The sequence below is a fragment of the Schistocerca serialis genome, chromosome 1 (assembly GCF_023864345.2).
Source record: "Schistocerca serialis cubense isolate TAMUIC-IGC-003099 chromosome 1, iqSchSeri2.2, whole genome shotgun sequence".
Taxonomy (NCBI): Eukaryota; Metazoa; Arthropoda; class Insecta; order Orthoptera; family Acrididae; genus Schistocerca; species Schistocerca serialis.
The window spans coordinates 272,761,183-272,787,216 of NC_064638.1; the positions used below are offsets into that span (position 1 = coordinate 272,761,183).

Sequence of the window (26,034 nt, forward strand, 5' to 3'; positions counted from 1 at the left end):
AGATCTGTTGCATCTTCGAAGTGTTGTGCCAATAAAACGCGGTCTTTCGTTCGCTTTCCCCACAACATTGTTTGTGTGTTCTTTCCAATTTAAGTTGTTCGTAATTGTAATTCCTAGGTATTTAGTTGAATTTACAGCGATTAGATTTGATTGATTTTATCGTGTAATCGAAGTTTAACGGATTCCTTTTAACAATCGTATGGATGACTCTGCACTTTCTTTATTTAGGGTCAGTTGCCAATTTTCACACTGTACAGATATCTACCCTAAATCCTTTTGCAATTGGTCTTGATTTTCTGATGACTTTGCTAGAGGATAAACGACACATTATCTGTAACCAACCAAAGACGGCTGCTCAGATTGTCTCCCAAATAATTTATATAGATAAGGAACAACCGAGGACATATAAAACCAACTAGGGGAACGGCAGAAATCACTTCTGTTGTAGTCGATGACTTCCCGTCAATTACTACGAACTGTGACACCTCCGACAAGAAATCACGAATTCAGTCGGTTAACTGAGACATAGTCCATAAGCACGCAATTTGACTACAAGCCGCTTGTGAGGTACGGTGTCGAACCACATCTGGAAAGCTAAAATTCGGAATTAATTTGAGATCCTTTGTTGACAGCACTCAGCATGTCGTCTGAGTAAAGACCTAGTTGTGTTTCACAAGAACGATGTTTCATAAATCTATGTTGAATATGTGTCAATAGACGGTTGTCTTTGAGGTAATTTATAATGTTCGAACACAATGCGTATAACTTCCAAAATGCTGCTTCATATCGACGTTGACGATAAGGGCCGGTGATTTAGTGGATTACTCCTATTGCCTTTTTTGAATATTGGTGTGACCTGTGCAACTTCCCAATGTTTGGGTACGGATCTTTCGTCGAGGGAGCGGTTGTATATGATTGTTAAGTCTGGAATGGCTGCATGAGCATACTCTGAAAGTAACTTAACTGGTATACAATCGTGACCGAAAGACTTGCTTTTATTAAGTCATTTAAGTTGCTTCACTACTCATGTTGGTAGCTGTTCATGATTCGAATTCTGGAATATTTACTTCCACTTCTTTGGTGAAGGAATTTCGGAAGACTATGTTTAGTAACTTGGCCTTAGCAGCACTGCCGTCGATAGTATTTCCGTTGCGCAGAGAAGCATTGGTTCAAATGGCTCTGAGCACTATGGGACTTAACATCTATGGTCATCAGTCCCCTAGAACTTAGAACTACTTAAACCTAACTAACCTAAGGACAGCACACAACACCCAGCCATCACGAGGCAGAGAAAATCCCTGACCCCGCCGGGAATCGAACCCGGGAACCCAGGCGTGGGAAGCGAGAACGCTACCGCACGACCACGAGATGCGGGCTAGAGAGAAGCATTGATTGTATCTTACCGCAAACATAATTTACATACGACTGCCAGGTTTCGAAACTAAGTTTCGATGTGGAAACCATTACAAGCGTCTCGCATTGAAGTCCGCCCTAAATTTAGAGCCTCTGTAAAAGAACGCCAATCTTGGGGATTTTGCTTTCGTCAAAATTTGGCATGCATTTTTCGTTGTCTGCAACAGTGTTCTGACCTGATTTTTGTACCATGGGAGATCAGCTCCGTCGTTTGTTAATTTATTTTCGTACAAATCTCTCAGTTGCTGTCGGTACTATTTCTTTGATTTCAAGCCACATCTGGTCTACACTTAAATTGTTAATATGGAAGGACTAGAGATTGTCTTTCAGGAAGACAAGCTAATTTTTATCTGCCTTCTTGAACAGATATATTTTTCGTTTGGTTTTGGTGGATTTGGGAGTCAAGTTATTCAGTCTCGCTACGGGAGCTCTGTGTTCACTAATCCCTGATCTGATTCTCCTTATAGCTCAGGATTATTTGTTTGCTAAGTGGTCAAGTGTTTTCACAACCGTTTACTATGATTGCTCAAATGCCCCTCAGCACAATTCCCCACCCCCTCCCCTCATCCACCCACCCTCATTTCCCTCCAGTACTAAATTAGTGATTCCTTGATGTCTCAGAATGTCCTATCAATCAATGAAGTTATCCCACAAATTTTTCTCCCCTGTTCTGTTCAGGACCTCATCGTTGGTTACTTGATCTACCCATCTAATTATCAGTATCCTTCTGTACACCACATTTCTCTTCTTTGTATACTTCCAGTATCCCATGTTAGTGTTATTCGGTATGTGTCCAACACACTAAGCAATGTTTTAGCTTCTTTCTAGGTTTTTTGCATTTTTCCCAATACCCTACAGATGAATAAAGTACAATACATGCTTCACTTACACCTAAGCCTCTGTCATCATTCCATTTTATAACAAATAGTTACAACCAGGTATTTTTATGAGTCTGACTGATTCCTATTGTTCCTTACACTGAGGAGGCAGAAGTCATGGTGTACCTCCTAATACCGTGTCAGAACTTCTTTTGCCCAACGTAGTGCAGCACCTCCACGGGGCAGGGTCTCAACAAGTCATTGGAAGTCCCCAGCAGAAACATTGAGCCATGCCGCATCTATAGCCGTCCATTATTGCGGTAGTGTTGCCGGTGCAGGTGTTGTGCATGAATTGACCCCTCGATTATGTCCCATGAATGTAAGATAGGGTTCATGTCGGGCCATCTGGGTGGCCAGGTTCTTCAAACCAGTCGCGAACAATTGTGGCCCGGCGACATGGCGTATTGTCATTCATAAAAATTCCATCGTTGTTTGGAAACATGAAGTCCATGAGTTGCTGCAAATGGTCTCCAGGTAGCCACACATTACCATTTCCAGTCAGTGATCTGTTCAGCTGGACCAGAGGACCCAGTCCATTCCAAGTAAACACAGCCTACATCATTATGGAGGCACCACCAGCTTGCACAGTGTTTTGATGACGGGTCCATGGCTTCGTGGGCTATGCGCCTCACTCAAACCCTAACATCAACTCTTATCAACTGAAATCGGAACTCGTCTGATCAGGCCAACGTTTTCCGGTCGTCTAGTGTCCAACCGATATAGTCACGAGACCAGGAGAGGCGCTGCAGGCGATGTCGTTCAGTTAGCAGAGACACTCGCGTCGGTCGTCTGCTGCCTTAGTCCATTAATGCTAAATTTCGTGACCCTAACCTAAAGGATAAGTTCGTTGTACGTCCCACATTGATTTCTGTGGTTATTTGACGCAGTGTTGCTTGCTTGTTAGCACTGACAATACACAAACACTGCTGCTCTCGGTCGTTACGTGAAGGCCGTCGGCCACTTCATTGTACGTGGTGAGAGGTAATGCCTGACGTTTGGTATTCTCGGCGCATTCTTGACACTGTGGATCTCGGAATATTTAATTCCCTAACGATTTCCGAAATGGAATATGCCATGCGTCTAGCTCCAACTACCAGTGCACGTTCAGAGCTGTAATTCTCTTCATGCGGCCCTAATGACGTCTGAAATGTTTTTACAGGAATGTCTGAGTACAAATGACAGCTCCTTGTGTTCCCTGGTGTCCAAAATTAAAGCAACAAACAGCTATTCCCCGGTCCTGTACGATCGTGTTCTGTACGGAAGATGGCATCCGGTCAACGGACAACATGCCAACGATGACGTCAGGGTACCCATCAAACAGGGTAGTATTTGCCGGGTAGTCCTACAACCACAGTCGCTGTGCACACTGTTACAGACGGTGCAGTATAGCACAGAAAAGACGCCTGCCAGATTCTCTGCATGCAGAGCTTAGGAGGAGTGGAAGCAGGGCAGTCGTAAACTGATGGGGCGCGATGGTTTAAAGTGAATCATTCGGTTGTTTCTCGGATGTGGCGAATGTATGTAGAGACCGAAACTGTATGCCAAAGACAAGAAGGAAAATGCAAATTGGAGTCGTCAACATACCACCTGGACTGTTGAACAGTGAGCCAATGTACTTCTCACAGATGAGTCCCTATTTAGTCTGGAGAAGGATTCTCGAAGGATTCACATCTTCGGGGAACGTGGAACACAATTTCGGGTCCCATGGAAAGAGACCGATATCAAGGAGGATCCCTAAAGGTGTGCGCAGTGATTATGCTGACTACTCGAACAGCTCTTCATGAAAATTGTACGCATGAATCGGTAAGGTTTAACTGCTGTCGGGTATCATGACGAGATCTTTGAACCTCACGTGCGGTTGTTGCAAGGTTTGTGGGCCCAGACTTCGTATTGATGTGTCCAAGCTCTAACGGAAGATATTGCACGCAAGGCGTGGCCAGCTCGCTCTTCCGATTTGAATCACATAGAGCAAGTCTGGGAAGCACTGCGGAGACGGGTCGCAACACGTCAGCATCCACCAACCACTCAGCAAGACTCATGAGCAGCTGTGCAGGAAGAACGGGCTTTCATGCCTCAGCATGAGATTGATGACATCATTCACTGCATGTCTCGTCTTTGTCAGGCCTGTGTTGTTGCGAGAAGTGGTCAAACTCCATATTGAGCACATTACTCAGTTGTCAGAATGTGTGTGCAAATCCTTTAAATTGGAAAGTAGGAACATTTTTGTCTATCGTTACGCATATTGTAGTTGTTTACGTCCTGTATTCTTTACTTTGTTTCTACATTACTATCGCATGTTTGTTTTATAGCAAAATAAATGCAATCTTGCAAAATTACCGTTTGTTGCTTTAATTTTGTACTCCATGTACATTGTGTACGTGATACTACTACTACTGACTGCCTGCCTGCCTGCCTGCCTGCCTAAGTGCATATCGCTATCCCAGGACTTTCTTGCCTCAGTGCATAATCGCCGAAAGTGGAGTGTGCAGGAAAAGTAGTATTTTGTCGACACTAAATGACAAATTAGAAAGAAGTTACCTTTAGAGTCACATTTTGTGCCTCTCTTTGTGAAAGGAGGTTGCTATCCCCGTACAGACCTACTTCATTCTGGAAATAACACTGACTCGCGTAAAATGTCAGAGGTTTTGTCGCATCAACGTGTAACACAGGGGCTGGCGACTTTTCGAAAGAAGATTTGAAAACAATGTAATCTGTAGGAGACAATATCGTTACTCACAGAGGAAAGGAAAGTTAAAGATATTGGTAAATCAATTAATCTTGTTGAAGCATTAAAATTCTTGCGGTACAATGTAACCATTAACGTTTTCTTCAGTTGTCAAGTAAGCTGTCACAAAATCTCATGACCTAACTGAATGGCAGGCAGTGACTTCAGCTCTAACGCTAGTTTTACTTTATAATCTGTCGTAAACAATGGCACATTCAGCTTCACTAAAAAAAAAAGTAATGGGAAGGAGAATCTATGATGTTTCAGATATGCTTAAAGAAAACTATCCATTTGTTGAAATTAGGTTGCTTGTACCCAGCAGATTCAGTACCATAGGGCATCGAATTGATGTGAAAGATGAATAAAATACACGTACATACTCGCATGCACACAGATACACACAAATTTGCCAAGATTCTCGTTGGCACATAAACTGTTACAGAATTTATGTGGAAGAAATGTAGGAGGCGTTTCAATGACTGATTTACAGTAATTTTAAGTGACCAAGTTTGAAAGTGTGAAATCGTAAATGTCTGAAGATTAGCACCTAATGACTTTGCACATACTATACCAGAAACTAGAACTTCTCTACATAAGCACCGACGGTGGTGACGCATTTCTCCCGTCGCTTCGTGCAACTGCGGTGACCTCGTCCACACTAATGTGCAAATTACGTAGAAGCCACGAGTTGACCTCGGCAGCCGAGAGTTTCATCTCATGGGAGTAGTGCCCACCTACATTTAGCCTTCTCTAGACGAAAGGTCGCAAGGTTCTCTGCGTCCGGTTTGCTCCAGAACCATCTGTGCTGTGAGTGGGTACCTAATTGTGTAGCGATACCACATGTTCACCAAGGCATATGTTGCCTCGTTTGCCGACTCGACGATAGTGGGACAAATCCTTACTGCTATTGTGCATCGTGATACCGACGTGATAACTATATCTTGGAACTGGCCTTGGGCTCGAAAAAGCATTCGGGTTTTTTAACATCTAGTCAGCTTCGCTGCAGTTTGTTTTGGCAGCCTTGTTTGTGAGACGATATGGTAAACTACTCCAGACAGACATGTAATCTCTGACGGGTTTTATCTTTCTCGCAGTAACTCATAATAGTAGAGACGTCTTTTTTTCCTGGAGATTTTCTTCTTTTAGCGCCAACTACGTTACTCCCCTGTTCGATTTCACATCCAAGCACATCCAAGTCAGATGGTGTGAACGGAATAGAGAACGATTTTTTTTAGCAGCAGAACTTTTTTTCTGTTGAAACAGTACGCAAGTTTCGAACCCGATTAGGGCGTTACCTGCCAACAGGCAAAAATCCTTTCGTCAGTATATTGTGCCTGTTCTTATTACGTCCCATAGTTTATGGATCACTAAAGCAAACCGTTTCTCACTATCCTACGTACCATTTGAGAGAATAAACCATAAGTACTATTGGATGCTTGTCGTAAGACACTGAGAATGACCATCCCCAGTTACGGTTTTCGGAGAGGTGATCATGTATTGCTCCGTCGTTGCTCCAGTATCTTAATGGTAAAACCATTCTGCGAGGCCAAGTAGGTCATGAACGCTTATGAAGATATCGAGCATAGCTCCCACGATGCTGAAAAAATTGGTATGTGTGCTTGGTCATTGATGATTTTCAGTCGATTTGGTATCAATCTTGCCACATTGGAGTTCACAGCTGATATTTACATTAGTATATCACAAAATTACTACCACTTGATAATAGCATTATCCATCTGTAGCGCACTGTGGTCCTAGTAATGGAGGTTTTTTATCTTTTTTTAACACTATTGGGATTTCATCGGTCACTTTCCATCTCTTTGAACGAGTGTCATGTTTTGCGTCCTGCGAAGACTTCGTCGTTTCTCTGCATACATATTGTCATTCCTTGCCAGCTTTCAGAAGTTCTCATTCACCTGCTTCTTCGCCATGATGGACTATTTTTCATTTGAGCAGCAACGGAGTTTATAAAAGAAAGCTGAGTAGACCTCAGTGCAAAGTTTTTGCCTGGAAATAAGTTCTACAGTTGCCATTGTTTTATAATCTTGTTCGTTGATCGTTTGTAGATTGGAACCAAATTGTCAAGCGCTCATTTTCGTTCAAATCAGTCAAGCTGTCATACTGCAGTCATCATTGCCCACAGTTGCACCCCAAAACTAGTAGCGAAGAACGAAATAAAAAAAATGGCGTTTAGTTGTGGAAGTGTTATTTGCAGGGAAAATACGTTATGAATTGCTGACCCACACACAAGTTCTCTTATTAAAATAAAAAGATCATGATAATTGTTTCAAACCATCCTTCGACAAACAGAGGTTGCCGCTATGAACCTGTTGCAAATAACTTGGAATTCGGGGAGATATTGTGGCAACAAGTGAAGTATGATTCGGGAATTTAGACATTGCCTTACAAATAGCGTAATATTTTGTGTGGAAACTTATATAATTGGTCACACAGTTGTTTTGTAATGCATTTTCGAAAAATGTTACGATTGTCGCCTCTAGCTGCTGAAGAAATTCTTTATTAATCAACCAGTTTCGGTTGACAGACAGGTTCTTAAAAGCATTTATAGTACCACATTAGGCTATTATAATGCCTTTGACATCAGATAGTGAAACGACTTTTTAACTGTTGTAACATCGTAGTATAAATTACATCGACAATATTACATTTTGAGCTATTTTCTGTATTTGTTTAGGCGCCGATCGGTGTCGTGAACCGTTAACTACGTAGCTGTTCCCGCAACTAAAAGATTGAAATATTTACTATGACTGACATGCGTGTTGAAAAAAAAAGCCCAGGCAACTTCGTCAGAATGAGGGGCAGTATAACAGGCAGTTAGCGCATGAAAATTTTCAGCACGGAAGGTAAAATTGTGGAATGTGGTAATTTTCTTTGCATGTGAAGCCATGTGCTTTCCGCTATTTTCTTTCCCTCTTTTGCATATGTGTAGGTGTATCGTTGGATTCGTGGCGGAATTGGGAGGAAATACGCAGCAATATTTCAGTTTCATGTACAGAATGGCAGCGCTCTTGAAATGTAAGTAATTGTAAGACAATTATCATAAAAAAGTCTCCTTTCACAAAATTGATCTAAAATTCCTAGACACTATCACAACGTTTAAATACTAATGATTAATAATACGAAGCGATGTTAAATGGAGTGAACGCATGAAATCAGTAGTGGGGATGCGAACTGAAGATTTAGCTGCATCTGATAAGGACACCGTGTATAAGACGCTGATGGAATATGTTTTAGCCTGCTGCTCCAATGTCTGGAGGTCCCCTTGACGTTGTCACTGTAGTAGACATCGAAGGAATTCAAAGACAGAAATGCTGTAGGAATCGGTGGAAGAAAGGCGACTTTGTTATAGCGAAAGAATATTGGGCAATTCTGGACAAGTGGTATTCTAGACATATTGTGAAACAGTTTGTACAGCCCTCGTATGAACCACCACTCATACGGTCTTTGGGAAGGATAGTATTTAGAAAGGCCATTTCCGAGGCATTGCTCCACTTTATCCTAAATCACTTTCTCAATCAAGAAACGTTCTCAAGAGCAACCTAATGGCTCACTACACACACAGAGGAAGATTTTATCGTAAAATTCAACCTATCATCACAACGAAACCGTGTTTCCTAACCGAATTCCAGGAAATGGCATATTACATCCATAATTCGGATGCTCCTGCGACATGCATCTTATCCAAGCAATCTTCAGAGGATAGATTTTATGGATAAGCCGTGTTACCCCAAGGAAGTTTTCCAAACACTCAAGTTCGAGGTCCTTTTGGCAAGTAAAAATACGAGAACGAACGAGAAGAATTATGCGAGGAACCAGGATATTAAATAGCTACATTTCTCATTTTGACATCTGTTCTACTGTATGGAAACTAGAGTTCCATATTTTACGTGTATAGTTTCAGTAATTGTTAAGCAAGCAAGCTGTATAGTTCAGATGGCTGAATCCGATAAATAAATCTCTCGTAGGCACGACGAGAATAAGAGATTAGGACACGTACGAAGGCATACTGCCTGTGATATTTCATAGTTTTTTTGGCGTCGTCCTCGGTCCGAAGGCTGATTTGATGCAGCTCTCCACGCTACTCTATCTTGTGCGAGCTTCTTCATCTCCCAATAATTAGTGCAACCTACATCCATTTTAACCTGCCTGCTGTATTCGTGTCGTGGTCTCTCGTTACAATTTTTATTCGTATTCTTCCCACCATTACCAAATTGAAAAATTCCTTCGTGCCTCGGATTTCGTTCTATCAACCGATGCCTTCTTTTAGTCAAATTGTGACATTTTTTCCTCTCCAGTTCCTTTCAGTACCACCTAAGTTACGCAATAAATCCGTATAATCTTGGGCACTCTGCTACGAGGGGCAGTCAATAAATAATGTAATACATGTTTTTCGCAGCCAGTTTCGGTTGAAAAAATGCAGAGCTTGAAATACTGTGGGGTACTCCCGCTTCAGCCTCTATAGTTTTATGAAGTGCCGATAGATGGCGGCGCTATACGTAGCCTTCAAAATGGCGTCTGTAACGAAGGTGTTTTCCAAGCAGAGAGCTGTTATAAAGTTTCTTTTGACGAAAACCAGAGTATCGAAGATACTCTTAAGCGCTTGCAGAATGTCTACGGAGACCTGGCTGTGAACAAAAGCAGGTCGTGTCATTGGGCGAGGCCTCTGCCATCAGCGCAGCAATGTCTCGGAGACGTGTCCGATTTGCCGCGTGCCGACTGGCCGCAGTCAGCTGTGACTCCTACAGTACTGGAACTTGCGGAGAATCTCATTCGATGATGATGATTGGTTTGTGGGGCACTCAACTGCGCGGTTAGCAGCGCCCGTACAAATTCCCAACCTTTGCTCAGTCCAAACTCTCCACTTTCGTAAATGATGATGAAATGAGGACAACACAAACACCCAGTCATCTCGAGGAAGGTGAAAATCCGCGACCCCGCCTGGAATGGGATCCGGGACCCCGTGCTCGGGAAGCGATAACGCGACCACGAGATACGGACGAATCTCATTCGAGGTGTCAACGAACGTCTCCATTTCCGTGACAACGTAAGGCCTCACCCAAGTCTGGGCACCCGGGAGGAGCTCACAGAACTTCATCCACTCTACAGCCAGGTTCTCGCACCTTCCGACTTCTGTTCGGCCCAATCAAAACTGTTGTTTGAATGATTGGGATGTTATTGACGCAGCAACACGTTGCCTCCGACGTCGACCAGTAGAGTGATACCATGTGGGTATGCAGGCCCTTCCAGTAAGGTGGCGCAAGGTCGCCGCATTGAATCGGGATTACGTTGAAAAATAGGGTGCCATTGAATGAATGGAAATTATGTTGAAAAATAGTGTTTTGTAGCCAAAAGAGTGAGGAACTGTATGATATAGTGGACTCCTGAATAAAGCCAGCCTGCTCTCAGAAAAAAATGTGTTGCATTACTTATTAAAAGAGCTATATGCATATGTTTTCCCAATCATAACCAATGTACTTTGGATATGTTTAGACTTGCTGTGATTATCCGACGGGAGGAGCCGTACGGACCTTGGCAAGGCGCCTCAGATCGCACGGGTTGTCCAGTATTGGTGTGTGTTAGCGATCAGTAATAAGAGTTACCCCTTTGGTATACTAGCTTTTGCAGGAATATATTTATTACTTGAAATTATGTATTCATTCCCTCCATTTAATTTTCCTAGAATGCTGCCACAGTACCTTCTCATTTAATTCGCCGTTTCTTTCCACTCGAACTCCTACAAATATCTGCTTCTTCCGCCAGTTTATCTAACACTGAGGAACAAGTGCGCGGAAAATAAAGCATCAACAGCCGTGGCTGTTCAACCATATACCATCTGTTGGTTGCATGTGGTACTAAATATTCTTTCATGGCTGTCTGACCCTTACGTACGGTATTGGGCTTGGCATGTAGATCTCATTTCACACACAACCATAAAATCCCTTATTGTGGCACTTAGAGCTTTTTGAATTTCAGTCTTCAATTTATATTCGAAGTTAGCGGTTTTCACGTCTTCAGAAACGCTTTTCTTGCCATTGCTAGTCTACATTTTTACGGCTTCTTTATTTTGGCCGCCCAAATAGCAGAATTCATCTACTGCTTTTTACGTCTCATTTCATAATCTAATCCCCGTAGAATCGCCTAATTTAATTTCTTTGCTTTTTTCTAATACTTATCTTCTAACCTCGTTTAAAGATAATATCGATTCCGTTCAACATCTCTTCCAAGCCCTCTTGCCGTCTCTGACAGAATTACAATACCGTCGGCAAATCTCAGTTTTTATTTATTCCCTTCATTTCGTGAATGAATGGAGTATTGTAGCGTGTGGTTAATATTGCTACGAAGTACTCACGATCTCGTTACTATGTCTTGAGAAGTACCTGCGTGGATGTATATTGCTGAACTTCGAAACATTATTTTTTTTATTTTTTATTTTTTTTGCAAAACCATACGTATGTTTGCAGTAGTGTTAAGAGAGAAAAAGTCTACAGTAAGTTGTTTAACCGCGTGTTCATAGCACACACAATATTCCCTGCAAGTTCGGCACAAGCGTTATTCCAGACTTCACGAGCGCTGATCGCTGCGATGCCTTCGCAATCTGCATCTCGCACCGGACGCTGACGTCACTGGTCGCTTAGCCCAGTGCTGCCACGTTCGGCCGAACAGTCAATTTGTTTACGCTGTCGCGCCCGACTAGGCGCAACTGAAAATATCTTAGCCCGCGATCGACAGAACTAGCTGGTGCTGGTCTTCAAATTCCTGGCGACTGCAGGCCTTGCACTAGAGCACCGTCCTGGCAGTTACAGAATCATTAACGGTTCCAGCGAGTGAGAGGCTACAGTCGCAGAGTGAAGGTCGTAGGAATGAGTCACCGCCAGCTCTGAGCTGTGAGCACGTTGTGCGATTCGTAAGAAGACTGCGACTCTGGTAAGGAAGTCAGCCCTTCGCATCATCAGCTGCTCAGTCGAACGCCTTCTTGTCACGAGCGGAGCGGCTGGCAGAGGTGCGAGAGTTATTTATCGAAATTAGAAAGGCCTCTTGCATAATGCGTTCCTGTTACAGCGTGCCATGTAGATAACGGCGCAAGTGCCGCAGTATACATGACTCATGGCTGTTGAAGTAGCACAAGATAAAATTGTCTCTTACCCCTCTTTTTTAGGGGGACTACTAGTTATTCCCAGAAAACAATTAGCGGAAGGCTTTGGAATAGGCTAGGGACGACTTGTAATGAAAGCTAAAAATTTAAGGCGATTTCTATTGCTTCTCAACTAATGCTACGTACAGATCGGGATAAATGCAGGCGACTTCGAGAGCGGTGAATTAAGATAGACTGCACTAGTCTTAGAGTGGTGATGGCGGGGGGTTATAGAGCGGGGCAGCTGAGAAATGCCACTCGTAATATGTCCAGAATGAATAAATATATCGAGGTGAGATTTCTGCCAAGTTACAGGGAAATAAATGCCGAGTTTCCTGACGTTCGCACGGACTTGTTATCATTTTTTTTCTGAGGAACTCTATACTTTTTCCTGTGGCATTTGAAAGAAGCTGCTAAGAAAATTTAAACATGTATGGAACTTGATCAAATATTATCAAGATAACAGCATCGCAAACCACTGTCCCGCCGTCAGGAGAAGAGGTTCCGCAAACGTCTGTCCTGTTACTCCGAATGTAAGAAAGCATGTAACACAGGTACTGTTCGTGTATTTATCATCACGACTGTGGTATCGCATTCTCAAAATGTTGACATTGAGCATTGCTACACGCTATAAAGTAATTATGTTGAAACGAAATTAGATGTTGAATTTCATCTGGAATTAACGGCAGCACAGACACGTGCTATGAGGCTTTTCATGCCTTTGGGAGTCATCGGTGTTTTCTAATAGACCTCGTGTTTTAATGCAGTGGAAATGTGAAGTTCGGTTAGTGTGCAGACCATTTTGCGTTTCCTGAACGATCGTTGCAGTGCATTACAAATGTTCTCGCAAGAGGATCTGTCACTACATGTGGAAAATGTGAGGGGCATCTGTCATGTTGTTACCACACTGATTGCATTATGCCCAGGGCGACGTCTTACAATACCTGCGGCTGGAACATACCATAGGAAATGGAGATATTAGAGTGTGTTTAGATTCCCATTAATAAAAGAGGTCCAATGATGCGGGTTTGCCGGTCGAAGTGGCCGAACGGTTCTAGGCGCTACAGTCTGGAACCGCGCGACCGCTACGGTCGCAGGTTCGAATCCTGCCTCGGGCATCGATATGTGATGTCAGTTAAGTCCCATAGTGCTCAGAGCCATTTGAACCATTTGGAAGTAATTGCCAAGAAACTTTAGATGCAGCGATATGTGAAGCAGATGAAATGCGATGGAATGTAGTGTTCAACCACTTGAATATATGTGACCTATCGACACACACTGTGTACCTGACTGACACCATGACACTTCGGTTCTGTGAGGACCTTGACCTCCGCAACTACAGGTTTCCAATCGTCTCGCTCTTCAGCACGCCTGCGTCACTTCCTCACTCCCACTGCTCTCAGGTCGGCTTACTTCTTACATTCCATGTTCCGATTTACCAAAATCGTTGCCGTTTGACGTGCCTTGATTGTCGAAAGTTTGAGACAGCCCAGTTCTCTCTTTGAATTGGTTGCTGAACAATGAGTTTTTTTCCGATATGAGGTTGTTAGCCCCATGATCAACCCACAACCTGGAGGACCCAGATTTGAATTGGGTTTACTCCCTTAGGGAGACTGGCTTCACCACGCCTCTAGAGCCCTCCCTGCCCTGTGTTGTAGGGAATAGAAAAAGACAAGGGAAAAGGAGTCTTAGGATAGGACAGGAAACAGGATTGGTCGTTGTGGGACATACTCCGTCTGGCTCCTCCCCTTTGGCGTGTCCTGCATGGGGCCCTGCTGGTAGCTACGCTACAGCCGGCATAGCCCTCTGGATCCAGAGCACGCAAGCCTCCTCGCCCGCACGGACAGTGCTACGTTAAGGTGGTGTCCCCTGAGGGGGACACTGTAACTGAAGGGTGACTTTTTGTGTGTTATGTTTCTTTTTCATTATTGTGGTATAATCACTTTGAGTAGTTTACAGTTGACCAGTATCAATCATTTACTCATGTTGTTGTTGTTGTTGTTGTTGTTGTGGTCTTCAGTCCTGAAACTGGTTTGATGCAGCTCTGGAGACGAAAATTTAATAGTCATGGGTGACTGAAGTTCGAGAGTAGGAAAAGGGAGAGAAGTAAATATAGTAGGTGAATATGAATTGGGGGTAAGAAATGAAAGAGGAAGCCGTCTGGTAGAATTCTGCACAGAGCATAACTTAATCATAGCTAACACTTGGTTCAAGAATCATAAAAGAAGGTTGTTTACATGGAAGAATCCTGTAGATACTAGAAGGTACCAGATAGATTACATAATGGTAAGACAGATATTTAGGAACCAGGTTTTAAATTGTAAGACATTTCCAGGGGCAGATGTGGACTCTGACCACAATCTATTGGTTATGAACTGTAGATTAAAACTGCAGAAACTGAAAAAAGGTGGGAATTTAAGGAGATGGGACCTCGATAAACTGACTAAACCAGAGGTTGTACAGAGTTTCAGGGAGAGCATAAGGGAACAATTGACATGAATGGGGGAAAGAAATATAGTAGAAGAAGAATGGGTAACTCTGAGGGATGAAGTAGTGAAGGCAGCAGACGATCAAGTAGGTAAAAAGACGAGGGCTGGTAGAAATCGTTGAGTAACAGAAGAAATATTGAATTTAATTGATGAAAGGAGAAAATGTAAAAATGCAGTAAATGAAGCAGGCAAAAATGAATACAAACGTCTCAAAAATGAGATCGACAGGAAGTGCAAAACTGCTAAGCAGGGATGGCTAGAGGACAAATGTAAGGATGTAGAGCCTTATCTCATGAGGGGTAAGATAGATACTGTCTACGGGAAAATTAAGAGACCTTTGGAGAAAAGAGAGCCACTTGTACGACTATCAAGAGCTCAGATGGAAACCCAGTTCTAAGCAAAGAAGGGAAAACAGAAAGGTGAAAGGAGTATATAGAGGGTCTATACAAGGGCGATGTACTTGAGGATAATATTATGGAAATGGAAGAGGATGTAGATGAAGATGAAATGGGAGATATGATACTGCGTGATGAGTTTGACTGAGCACTGAAAGACCTGAGTCGAAACAAGGCTCCGGGACTAGACAACATTCCATTATAAGTACTGACGGCCTTGGGAGAGCCAGCCCGGACAAAACTCTACCACATGGTGAGCAATATGTACGAGACAGGCGAAATACCCTCAGACTCAAAGAAGAATATAGTAATTCCAGTCCCAAAGAAAGCAGGTGTTGACAGATCAGTTTGGATTTCCTAGAAATGTTGGGACACGTGAGGAAATACTGACCTTACGACTTATCTTAGAAGAAAGATTAAGGAAAGGCAAACCTACGTTTCTAGCATTTGTAGACTTAGAGAAAGCTTTTGACAATGTTGACTGGAATACTCTCTTTCAAATTCTAAAGGTGGCAGGGGTAAAACACAGGGAGCGAAAGGCTATTTACAATTTGTACAGAAACCAGATGGCAGTTATAAGAGTCGAGGGGCATGAAAGGGAAGCAGTGGTTGGGAAGGGAGTGACACAAGGTTGTAGCCTATCCCCGATGATATTCAATCTGTATATTGAGCAAGCAGTAAAGGAAACAAAAGTTCGGAGTGGGTATTAAAATCCATGGAGAAGAAATAAAAACTTTGAGATTCGCCGATGACATTGTAATTCTGTCGGAGACAGCAAAGGACTTTGAACAGCAGTTGAACGGAATGGACATTTAATCATACCCTAAATATTTTTGCAAACAGCAATTCGCAACCATAACCATTAAGGACGGTACTTTGTAAATGTGATGGATGGTTCTACGGCGATGGCCAAATGCCGTTCGATTGACCCCTTTCGTACTTTCGAGATGCCTGTTAGTGATATTTGCATTGTGTGTTACTGCTGCTAACATTTTACTTTCATATCTTTCAACAGGTGCCCTTCTTTTCCTTTGGCGCATTTACTCTCCATACTTCCACTTTCGAAAACTTTTTTTATAATGTTTGCAAGGACGGATCGTTACTGCTTGCCACGATCTGGATACTTTTCAGGTTACAACCACACCCCAGCTCTAGTAGTTTCGAGACATTCACCGTAAGCGACGTTCACTTTTACGATTGTTGTATACATTGTAAATATCTTAATAGCATTACGAGCTACTTACGTGATTGCTACAATAGTAGAACACAGACTGGCGGAATTTAGGAGCGCAGGTAGGCACAAGAGACACACAGGAGTTACGTACGTTACGCCGTCGTTCTCTTAAAACCTTCTTTCACATGCTACAGAAGAAAGTACGTGGGTCTACAAGGAAAAAAGTCGATGTCGTAATACTGCGCCTGTTGACGATAAAAATTACTTGCGAAAGTTAGGAAGTTCGCTTTGTTCTCCGCTGTAAATTGGCGAAAATCGCACCTCGATGTATTTATATATTCTGGATGCATTTGTGAGGTGGCCTGTGTTGGCTTCCTCAGTCTCTCTCTCTCTCTCTCTCTCTCTCTCTCTCTCTATCTATCTATCTATCTATCTATCTGTGTGTGTGTGTGTGTGTGTGTGTGGGGGGGGGGGGGGGGGGTGGAAAGGTTCAGATCACAGTACATAAGTGAAATGCGGATGCGATGCTCGGTTGCATAGCAGGTGTGCTTGCTTTTACAGACTTACTTTTTTGCATACTATATTTTCTGTAGCACTTTTGTTTCTCTCTTCAATGTGAAACTGTTCTCTCTTTATTTTAAAGACGGTGGCTGCTGACGTCAAGAGGGGTTGACCGTGTATTGTTTGGTTTTGCTTCTCACAATTTCTTTCGCGTTGTGAGCAGCCGGTAGCGAGATAATCACGGGAACCTGTCTCGTAGTTGGAAAGGAAGGGAGCTTAATTTGTGACTTTCGGCAGTGGAATGTTTCACCATATCAATATAGAGTCCGTTAGTGAGCTGAATTTTTCGATTAACCTTCTGTTCGACGTTTTTATTTCATTCTGTGGTGACTATCGAGAATCAAAATCCAAACCTCGGTGTTAGTACGCAACAACTAACCATTACATCATGCAGATTGGAAATTATATATACTGAGATGACAAAAGTCATAAACTTGAGATATGCACATATACGGATCGCAGTAGTATCGCGCACGCAAGGTATAAAAGGGCAAGGGATTGCCGCAACTGTCATTTTTACTGAGATGAGTCACGTGAAAAGATTTCCGACGTGTTTATGGCCGCATGGCGGGAATTACGACCCTGAGTAGTAGTATTTGGAGGTAGGCGAATGGGACATACCCTTTCGGAAATCGTTAGGGAATTCAATATTCCGAGATTCTCTGTGCCAAGAGTGTGCCGAGAATCCCAAATTTCATTTATTACCTCTGACCACGGACAACACTGCGGCCGATGGCCTTCACTTAGCGACCGAGAGCAGCGGCGTTTGAGTAGAGCTGTCAAGGCTAACAAACAAGCGGCACTGCGTGAAATGACCGCATAAAACAAATTAGGACATATGAATAACCTGTCCGTTACGACAATGCAGCGAAATTTGGTTTTAAGGGCTACAGAAGCAAATGACCGACTCGAGTGTCGTTGATAACAGCACGATATCGCCTGCAGCGCCTCTCCTGGGGTCGTGTCCATATTAGTTGGATCCTAGAGGACTGGAAACTGTTGCCTGGTCAGATGAGTCCCGATTTCAGTGGGTAAGACCTATAGTAGGGTTAGACTGTGTCGCAGGCCTTACGAAACCATGGACCGAAGTTGTCAACAAGGCACTGTGCAAGACGTTGGTGGTTCCATAATGGTGTGAGCTGTGTTTGCAGGGAATGGGCTGGATCTTCTGGACCAACTGAACCGATCGTTGACTGGAAATAATTATGTTCAGCTACTTCGAGTGCATTTACAGCCATTTATGGTATTCATGTTCCCAAACAGCGATGGAATTTTTATGGATGATAGTGCGCCATGTCACCGGCCCACAATTATTCGCAATTGGTCTGAAGAACGTTCCTGGTCAATTCGAGCCACTCACATCGCCCGCCATGAATCTCACCAAATATTTACAGGACATAATCGAGACGTCAGTCTGTGCACCAAATCCTGCACCGGCAAAACTTTTGCAATTATGGACGGCTGTATAAGCAGCGTGCCTCAGTATTTCTGCCGTGGACTTGCAACGACTTGAGTCCATGCCACGTCGAGTTGCTACCCTACGGAAGGCAAAAGCAGATCCGACACGATATTAGGAGATAAGCTGTGACTTTTGTCACATAATTTTAGTGCGATGTAAAGACACGCCCTCTGTCAGCTCGATATCCAAGGAAAAAATCGGACGAGTGTTCGGTAGATAACATTGCATTAATTTTCGTCGCTATTCGAACTTGAATACAGTAGCTTGGTTTTAATTATTCATGTGTTAAATTTCGAATCGGATGGTGTCCAAGGACAATAGCGTGTTACTAAGAGACTAGTGGAGGTATCATGAAATGTAAGAAAAATAATGTGTCTTCACATTTATCCGCATTTTATATATACCAACTTCCAACGACATTTTAGCCGGTGGAGCAATTTTGCTGTAAAAGACGTAGATGATACGCAGATCACATCACACTTATCTGAGATAGGCGTGCAACAACGCCTGAAATGTAAAAATTATACTGAACTGCGAATTTCAATATTAAAATTCGTGCTGTAGAAAGCGACAAAAACGTCCTCCCTTCTCCACTACACTTTCCGCCCTGTGAACTGCTATATTATTAACTGTATGGTTGGCTCCCCGGTTTTTCAGTCGTCCTATGCTGGGCGGGAAAAAAGTGGCATAAGTGACATAACAAGTTTACAGTCCCCACTGATGCCACGGCGTCGTTCACTATTAGTACAAAATTTTTGGCAAATCATGGACTGGACCTGTACCTCACACTGCCGTTTCTTCCGTAACCGTTTTCGTAGCACTACCAGTCTTCCTGCATTTAGGACCTGCGTCAAGCGAGCCGTAGTACAACGGATCAGTACACCCTATTACACATCAGTAATCTGCAGAACTAACTTACAAAAAGAGGGAAAAAGTGAGATTAATGCAGTTGGTGTAGTGTCATCTGTGGGGGAAAAGGTGAGAAGCCAGTGGTTTCATGGAGCTGGAAGAACAAACATCACACATTCTGAATAGTCGCAGTCAAACTGCGAAATGTGCTGTGTGACACTATTAGCATAGTTTGTCACTGAGTGTAAGCGGCTTATCACATTTTATCGCGAGTACCAGCTCGCACAGCCACTGTTGACGCATGCAGCAGTGCTTTCCGCCTGCGAAGATAGCAGCGCTAAATGATAACACGATTGTTGCAGAGCGGAATCACGCTTCGAACATCACACTCTGCCCATGTTTTATTCAAGTAGTTACTTTTGTTTCTTGTTGTTGTTAACTTGAAAAGTAGTTACCAATAGCACAACTGATGAAATGATTTTTTTTTTTTTTGCTAGTACACTCGGCCACTATAACTATCATCTACAGCATCAGATAAATGAATTTTACACGTGTCAGGAGAAAACACAAAATATAACTTTCAAATTTACATAAAGCCCGCTACCGCGTGTATCTTAGGTAACAATGAAGAGCTGTATAATAAAATTATACTTTTTAACAAAACTGTATGTAATCCTCTTTTCTCGTTTCAGCGCCCGATAGAACCTCATACCACCATAGGGAGGACGCTGTTGACATACGGTGAGTACTTGAGTAATTTGACCGCTCTCTCTATCTCTATCTCTCTATCTCTCTCTCTCTCTCTCTCTCTCTCTCTCTCTCTCTCTCTCTCTCTCTCCCTCCCTCCCTCCCTCTCCCTCCCTCTCCCCCCCCCCTCTCTCTGTGGAGGGAGGGGGAGAGAGACGAAGTTTTTTAATTCTCTCCTTAGCTGATGTTGAAGTATTGCAGTATCTGTTTCTGTCGCTATGATCTGAGATATGAGTAATTGCTTGATTTTCCTCTGAGAAACTAAATAGGACAGTACGTGTGACACAAATAATGTCGATAATCAAAGCGCGTTCAATGGTCACGTAATATGTGACGTAGATCATGAATATTGGCACAATAACTTACTTAACAGGAATGTTTGTGAAACACACACACACACACACACACACACACACACACACACACACACACACACAAATTAAAAAAAAATCAGGACAGTAGAATCTATTGTGCGTACCACAACCTTATTTTCAGCGCTACACTGAGGAAACTGGCAGTACGTAGAGAACTTCTCTGCAAGAATAATGAATGATTGGTAAAGTTAAAGGACAAGACAGTCTGCTTTATCGCTTGATGTCAGCGAAATGATTTGTCGCTGATAAATCAACAGATTTTCCAGCGCCTTCAACAGATTTTGTAGGGAGGCAGTGGTTGGACAGAATCATGTAGGTCTTGAGTAATCCCACTGGGTGAATACGTCAAACGTTAAGGCAGATTTCACGTGACCTTCCAGTATTTCCCAGCGGAGCTGACGCGATGGATGCCGATGGGAGACTGGCGTGTGACACGTAGGTGAGTGCTTACTCTTCCCTGTCAGTGTTGCGTTTCGTGCTTTGTCGTTGGATGTTCGGTGCTTTGTCGTTGTGCACAACCCTCTCGAGCAACTCACTGGCATGACTGTACTGGCGGGTCGTCCAGTGAGCGCGTTAGTGTTCGGTAGAACAAGTAGTTTAGTTGTATCCCAACCATGAAACACAAGTTGCACTCGACGAGTTGTTTCTAATGCACTGTGTCTTCAACGATGCATGTAAAAAACCAATAAGCGCTCCTGCAATATGAGAATTCTCCCTTTACCGCGCATCCCTCACAAATTTATTATTTTTATCACAGCTCCAGTAATTCAGAGATGTCTGCGTTACAACCACATGGATAGAGAAGCAGGCGTGACTGTCTTTTGATATATACTAGTTCGAAGGCGAACGTTGTAACGCCTCTCACCTGGACGTGTGTAGGGTATGTTGATAAACTGGTGTAGGCGCAGTCTGTTTTCTTTTGCGTCGAGTTGCAGAGTAGTACTATATTTGTGTTGTGGTCGGTTACGGAAATGAAACGAAGGAAGAGCGTAAAACCGATGCAGTTACGTACCCCACGTATGTCGATTTGCGAGAAGGAAATAAAATTTGCATCCAAATCACTATAGTTTCAAAAGTGCTCACTCTGAGAGAGAGAGAGAGAGAGAGAGAGAGAGAGAGAGAGAGAGAGAGTTGGATTTGGATTGAATTCAGTGTATTGAATGGTAATACACAGTATACGATTATACATCTTGGCACCCGCCAAGTCATGTGATAGAGAAAACGACTCGACAGAGATTAAAAGCGCGATTTCAAAGGAGACACAACAGGCGGATTAATGCGCGGAAATAGACATTTTGAGATGTTTACAGAAACTGATACAAGGAATTGCAGCAGCACTTTAACTGTGGATCGAGTCAAAATCTGGAGAATGCGTAGAGTTCGGCACAAAATCCGTTATTTGGGCTGTTCAGACAGTTTTCACCCTTTCGAACTGTATATTCGTAATTCTCTAATTACAGAATGATTTTTGAGCAGAAAAATTAGCTATGGTGAATTTTTTTATAGTATTCAACCAGTTACCATTTTTCAACAAAAGCAGCACTCGGTGGACTCACTAAGTTTTCTTTATTTGCTTATTTAATTTTGTATTTTGATTTTTGTTTCTTGAAACTGAGGGAGTCAAAATTTATCATTGTGTTAGATTTTTACGTTTATTACAGGAAATAATAGGAATAAAAACCCGAAAATCGGTTATTTTCGAAACCTGTTATTTTGAGCGGCCTTAAGTCAGGTTAAAATGGAGTGGAAGAACTGATATAATCGAAAACTGGTTGTTTCAGCGATATACGCCATGCCGTTCGCCTACCATCTCCCTCGCACTCGTCATTAACAGTTAAAAAAAAGAGAAAGAAATAGAAAAGATATCTATAAATACGTAAAACTGCTTCAGTACCACACTCCCAGCTTTGTGATGACGAATCATGATATTCCTATAATTACGACTGGACGTCAAATCGTGACAAGCTGTATTCAGAAGCCGGCCGTGGTGGCCGAGCGGTTCTAGGCGCTTCAGTCCGGAACCGCGCGACTGCTACGGTCGCAGGTTCGAATCCTGCCTCGGGCATGGATGTGTGTGCTGTCCGTAGGTTAGTCAGGTTTAAGTAGTTCTAAGTTCTAGGGGACTGAAGACCTCAGATGTTAAGTCCCATAGTGCTCAGAGCCATTTGAACCCTTTTTTTTATGTATTCAGCATCTCACCTGCCCCTCCAGATTTAGTTCCTCGTGGATCCGTAACTGGCATGTGATGTTTGGTGAGCGATCCCTGCTTTCCTTTTTGAACTTGAACTTTCGCACTAATTACCTTGTTGTCGATCGTCGTTATATTTCGTGTGCGCTAGGACGCACAGCCCACGTCGTACGGTGGAGGGGGCGATACGGAAAGCGCCGCTTGACCTGATGTCGGTGTTGCAGTGAGTGGTGGGTTGGGGTGAGGGCTCTCGTGCTGCGAGGCGGACGCCGTCAGCAGAGCCTGGACGACGCAGTTCTGACTCAGCCCGGCTCCCGCTGACGCTGCAGCCGCGACACAAGTGCGCCCTCCGCGTTCTCCCACCGTGATTCACTGCGGGCGGCTGGGCTCTGCCATAGGCCTGCCGGGAGCACTCATTACCTGGTCTGGTACATTGTGCACCACTGACAGGAGCATCTATTCATTCAACATGGGAAATTACTTTCCGTTTTATTTCCTTGCGAGATCTGAACTGTTGCGAGCTAAATATCAGCGTCTTCAGGTTGAGCTTTGTCAGAGTAAATACCAAATTACACATACACTGAAAGAACAGAAGATTGCAACTCCAAACACTAATTAATATAGTGTAATGAAATTTCTTAAATACACTTGTGCAGGTAACATGCGATTAACATTGCAAAATCACAGGTTAATACTCTACTGGCCATTAAAATTGCTACACCAAGAAGAAATGCAGTTGATAAACGGGTATTCATTGGACTAATATATTATACTAGATCTGACATGTGATTACATTTTCACGCAATTTGGGTGCATATAGATTCTGAGAAGTCAGTACCCAGAACAACCACCTCTGGTCGTAATAACGGCCTTCATACACCTGGGCATTGTGTCGTGTCTGGAGAACATGCTGCCCACTATAGTCGAGCGATGTCGTTATACTGAAGGAAGTCATACACTTGATGTGCACGATGGGGCGCGGATTGTCGTCCATGAAGACGAATGCCTCGCCAATATGCTGCCGATACGGTTGCACTATCGGTCGTAGAATGGCATTCACGTATCGTACAGCCGTTACAGCGCCTTCCATGACCACCAGTGGCGTACGTCCGCCCCACGTAATGCCACCCCAACACAGCAGGGAACCTCCACCTTGCTGCACTCGCTGGACAGTGTGTCTAAGGCGTTCAGCTTGACCGGGTTGCCTCCAAACACGTCTCCGACGATTGTCTAGTTGAAGGCATATGCGACACTCATCGGTGAAGAGAATGTGATGCCAATCCTGAACGGTCCATTCGGCATGTTGTTGGGGCCACATGCACCGCGCTGCATCGTGTCGTGGTTGCAAAGATGGACCTCGCACAGGACGTCGTGAGTGAAGTTGCGCATCATGCAGCCTATTGCGCACAGTTTGAGTCGTAACCCGACGTCCTGTGGCTGCACGGAAAGCATTATTCAACATGGTGTCGTTGCTGTTAGGGTTCCTCCGAGCCATAATCCGTAGGTAGCGGTCATCCACTGCAGTAGTAGCCCTTGGGGGGCCTCAGCGAGCCATGTCATCGACAGTTCTTGTCTCTCTCCATCTCCTCCACGTCCTAAAAACATTGCTTTGGCTCACTCCGAGACTGGCGTGTACAGATACAGCTGCCCATGCAGCTTCAACACAAAACCACAGTTCATCGAGAGTAGTGAATGGCGTATTGTGACGAGCCAGTTGCTCGGCCACCATTGACTAGACGTTTTCAATTGGTGAGAGATCTGGAGAATGTGCAGGCCAGGGCAGCAGTCGAACATTTTCTGTATCCAGAAAGGCCCGTACAGGACCTGCAACACGCGGTCGTGCATCCTGCTGAAATGTAGGGTTTCGCAGGGATCGAATGAAGGGTAGAGTCACGGGTCGTAACACATCTGAAATGTAACGTCCACTGTTCAAAATGCCGTCACTGCGAAAATGAGAGTTGACCGAGACGTGTAACCAATGGCACCCCATACTATCACGCCGGGTGATACGCCAGTATGGCGATGACGAATACAACGCTTCCAATGTGCGTTCACCGCGATGTCGCCAAACACGCATGCGACCATCATGAAGCTGTAAACAGAACCTGGAGTCATCCGAAAAAAAATGACGTTTTGCCATTCGAGCACCCAGGTTCATCGTTGAGTACACCATCGCAGGCGCTCCTGCCTGTGATGCAGCGTTAAGGGTAACTGCAGCCATGGTTTCCGAGCTGATAGTTCATGCTGCTGCAAACGTTTTGAACTGTTTGTGCAGATGATTGTTGTTTTGCAAACGTTCCCATCTGTTGACTCAGGGTTGAAGACGTGGCTGCACGATCCGTTACAGCCATGCGGATAAGATGCCTGTCATCTCGACTGCTAGTTATACGAGGCCCTTGCGATCCAGCACGGCGTTCCGTATTACCCTCCTGAACCCTCCGATTTCATATTCTGCTAACAGTCATTGGATCTCGACCAACGCATTTCTCCTCCTTATACGAGACATCACAACGACGTTTCACTAGGCAACGCCGGTCATCTGTTTGTGTATGAAAAATCGGTTGGAAACTTTCCTCATTTCAGCACGTTGTAGGTATCGCCACCAGCGCCAACCTTGTGTGAATGCTCTGAAAAGCTAATCATTTGCATATCACAGCATCGTCTTCCTGTCGGTTAAATTTCGCGTCTGTAGCACGTCATCTTCGTGGTGTAGAAATTTTAATGTCCAGTAGTGTATAACGGCGACATAAGTCATTGCAAATGTACAGTGCTAGTACATTAATAAGCAGTGTAACCGCAAAATGTTGAATGCGAACATACAGGAATTGTGTTGTACAGATCCCGGATGTGAGTTTGTGGGATGTAGTTCCGTACCTGCTGCACTAGTTGGCCAGTACAGGGACGTTTAATGTTAGTGAATTACGCTGGAGTTGGCGTCTTATGATCTCACATAAGCTCGATTGAAGATAGAGCAGGCCATGGCAACATTTCGACACACTGTAGAGCATGTTGGGTTATGAAAGCGGTATGTGGGCGAGAGTTAACGTGTTGGAAAACAGCCCCTGGACTGCTGTTCATGAATGACAGCATAGCAGGTCGAATCACCGGACTGGCGTACAAATTTTCAGTCAGGGTGCTGGGGATAACCACGAGAGTGCTACTGCTGTCATACGAAATCTCACCCCAGACCATAACTCTAGATGCAGGTCCTGTGTGTCTAGCACGCAGACAGGTTGGCTGCAGGCCCCCGACTGGCCTCCTTCCAACCAACACACGGCCGTCACTGGCACCGAGGCAGAACCGACTTTCATTGGAAAACACACCAGACCTCCAAAACCTCACTCGAAGGAGCTCTCGCTTGACACCATTGAAGTGGTTTGGGGGTCAGAGGAATGCACGCTACAGGGCGTCTGGAGGGGAGCTGTCCTTGAAGTAACAGATTTGTAGCAGCGCGTTGTCACTGTGGTGCCAACTGCTGCTCACATTGCCGCTGCAGATGCAGTACGATGCGCCGGAGCCATACGCCGAGCCTGATGGTCTTCCCTCTCTGTAGTGCCACGTGGCCGTCCGGGGGCCGGTCATCCTGCGAACGTACATTCTCGTAACAACCACTGTCAGAAATCGTGAGC

At 44.0% G+C, this 26,034-nt stretch overlaps 1 protein-coding gene across 9 annotated transcripts in view; it reads left to right on the forward strand.

Moving 5' to 3' along the window:
• LOC126467819 (protein hu-li tai shao) overlaps positions 1-26,034 on the forward strand; it is a 426,171-nt gene that overhangs the window by 41,600 nt on the left and 358,537 nt on the right. For all 9 annotated transcript variants that reach the window (XM_050096499.1, XM_050096496.1, XM_050096497.1 and 6 more), the window contains exon 2: positions 19,789-19,837. The gene's annotated coding sequence lies outside the window, so the exon portion shown is untranslated. The remainder of the gene's footprint in view (positions 1-19,788; positions 19,838-26,034) is intronic.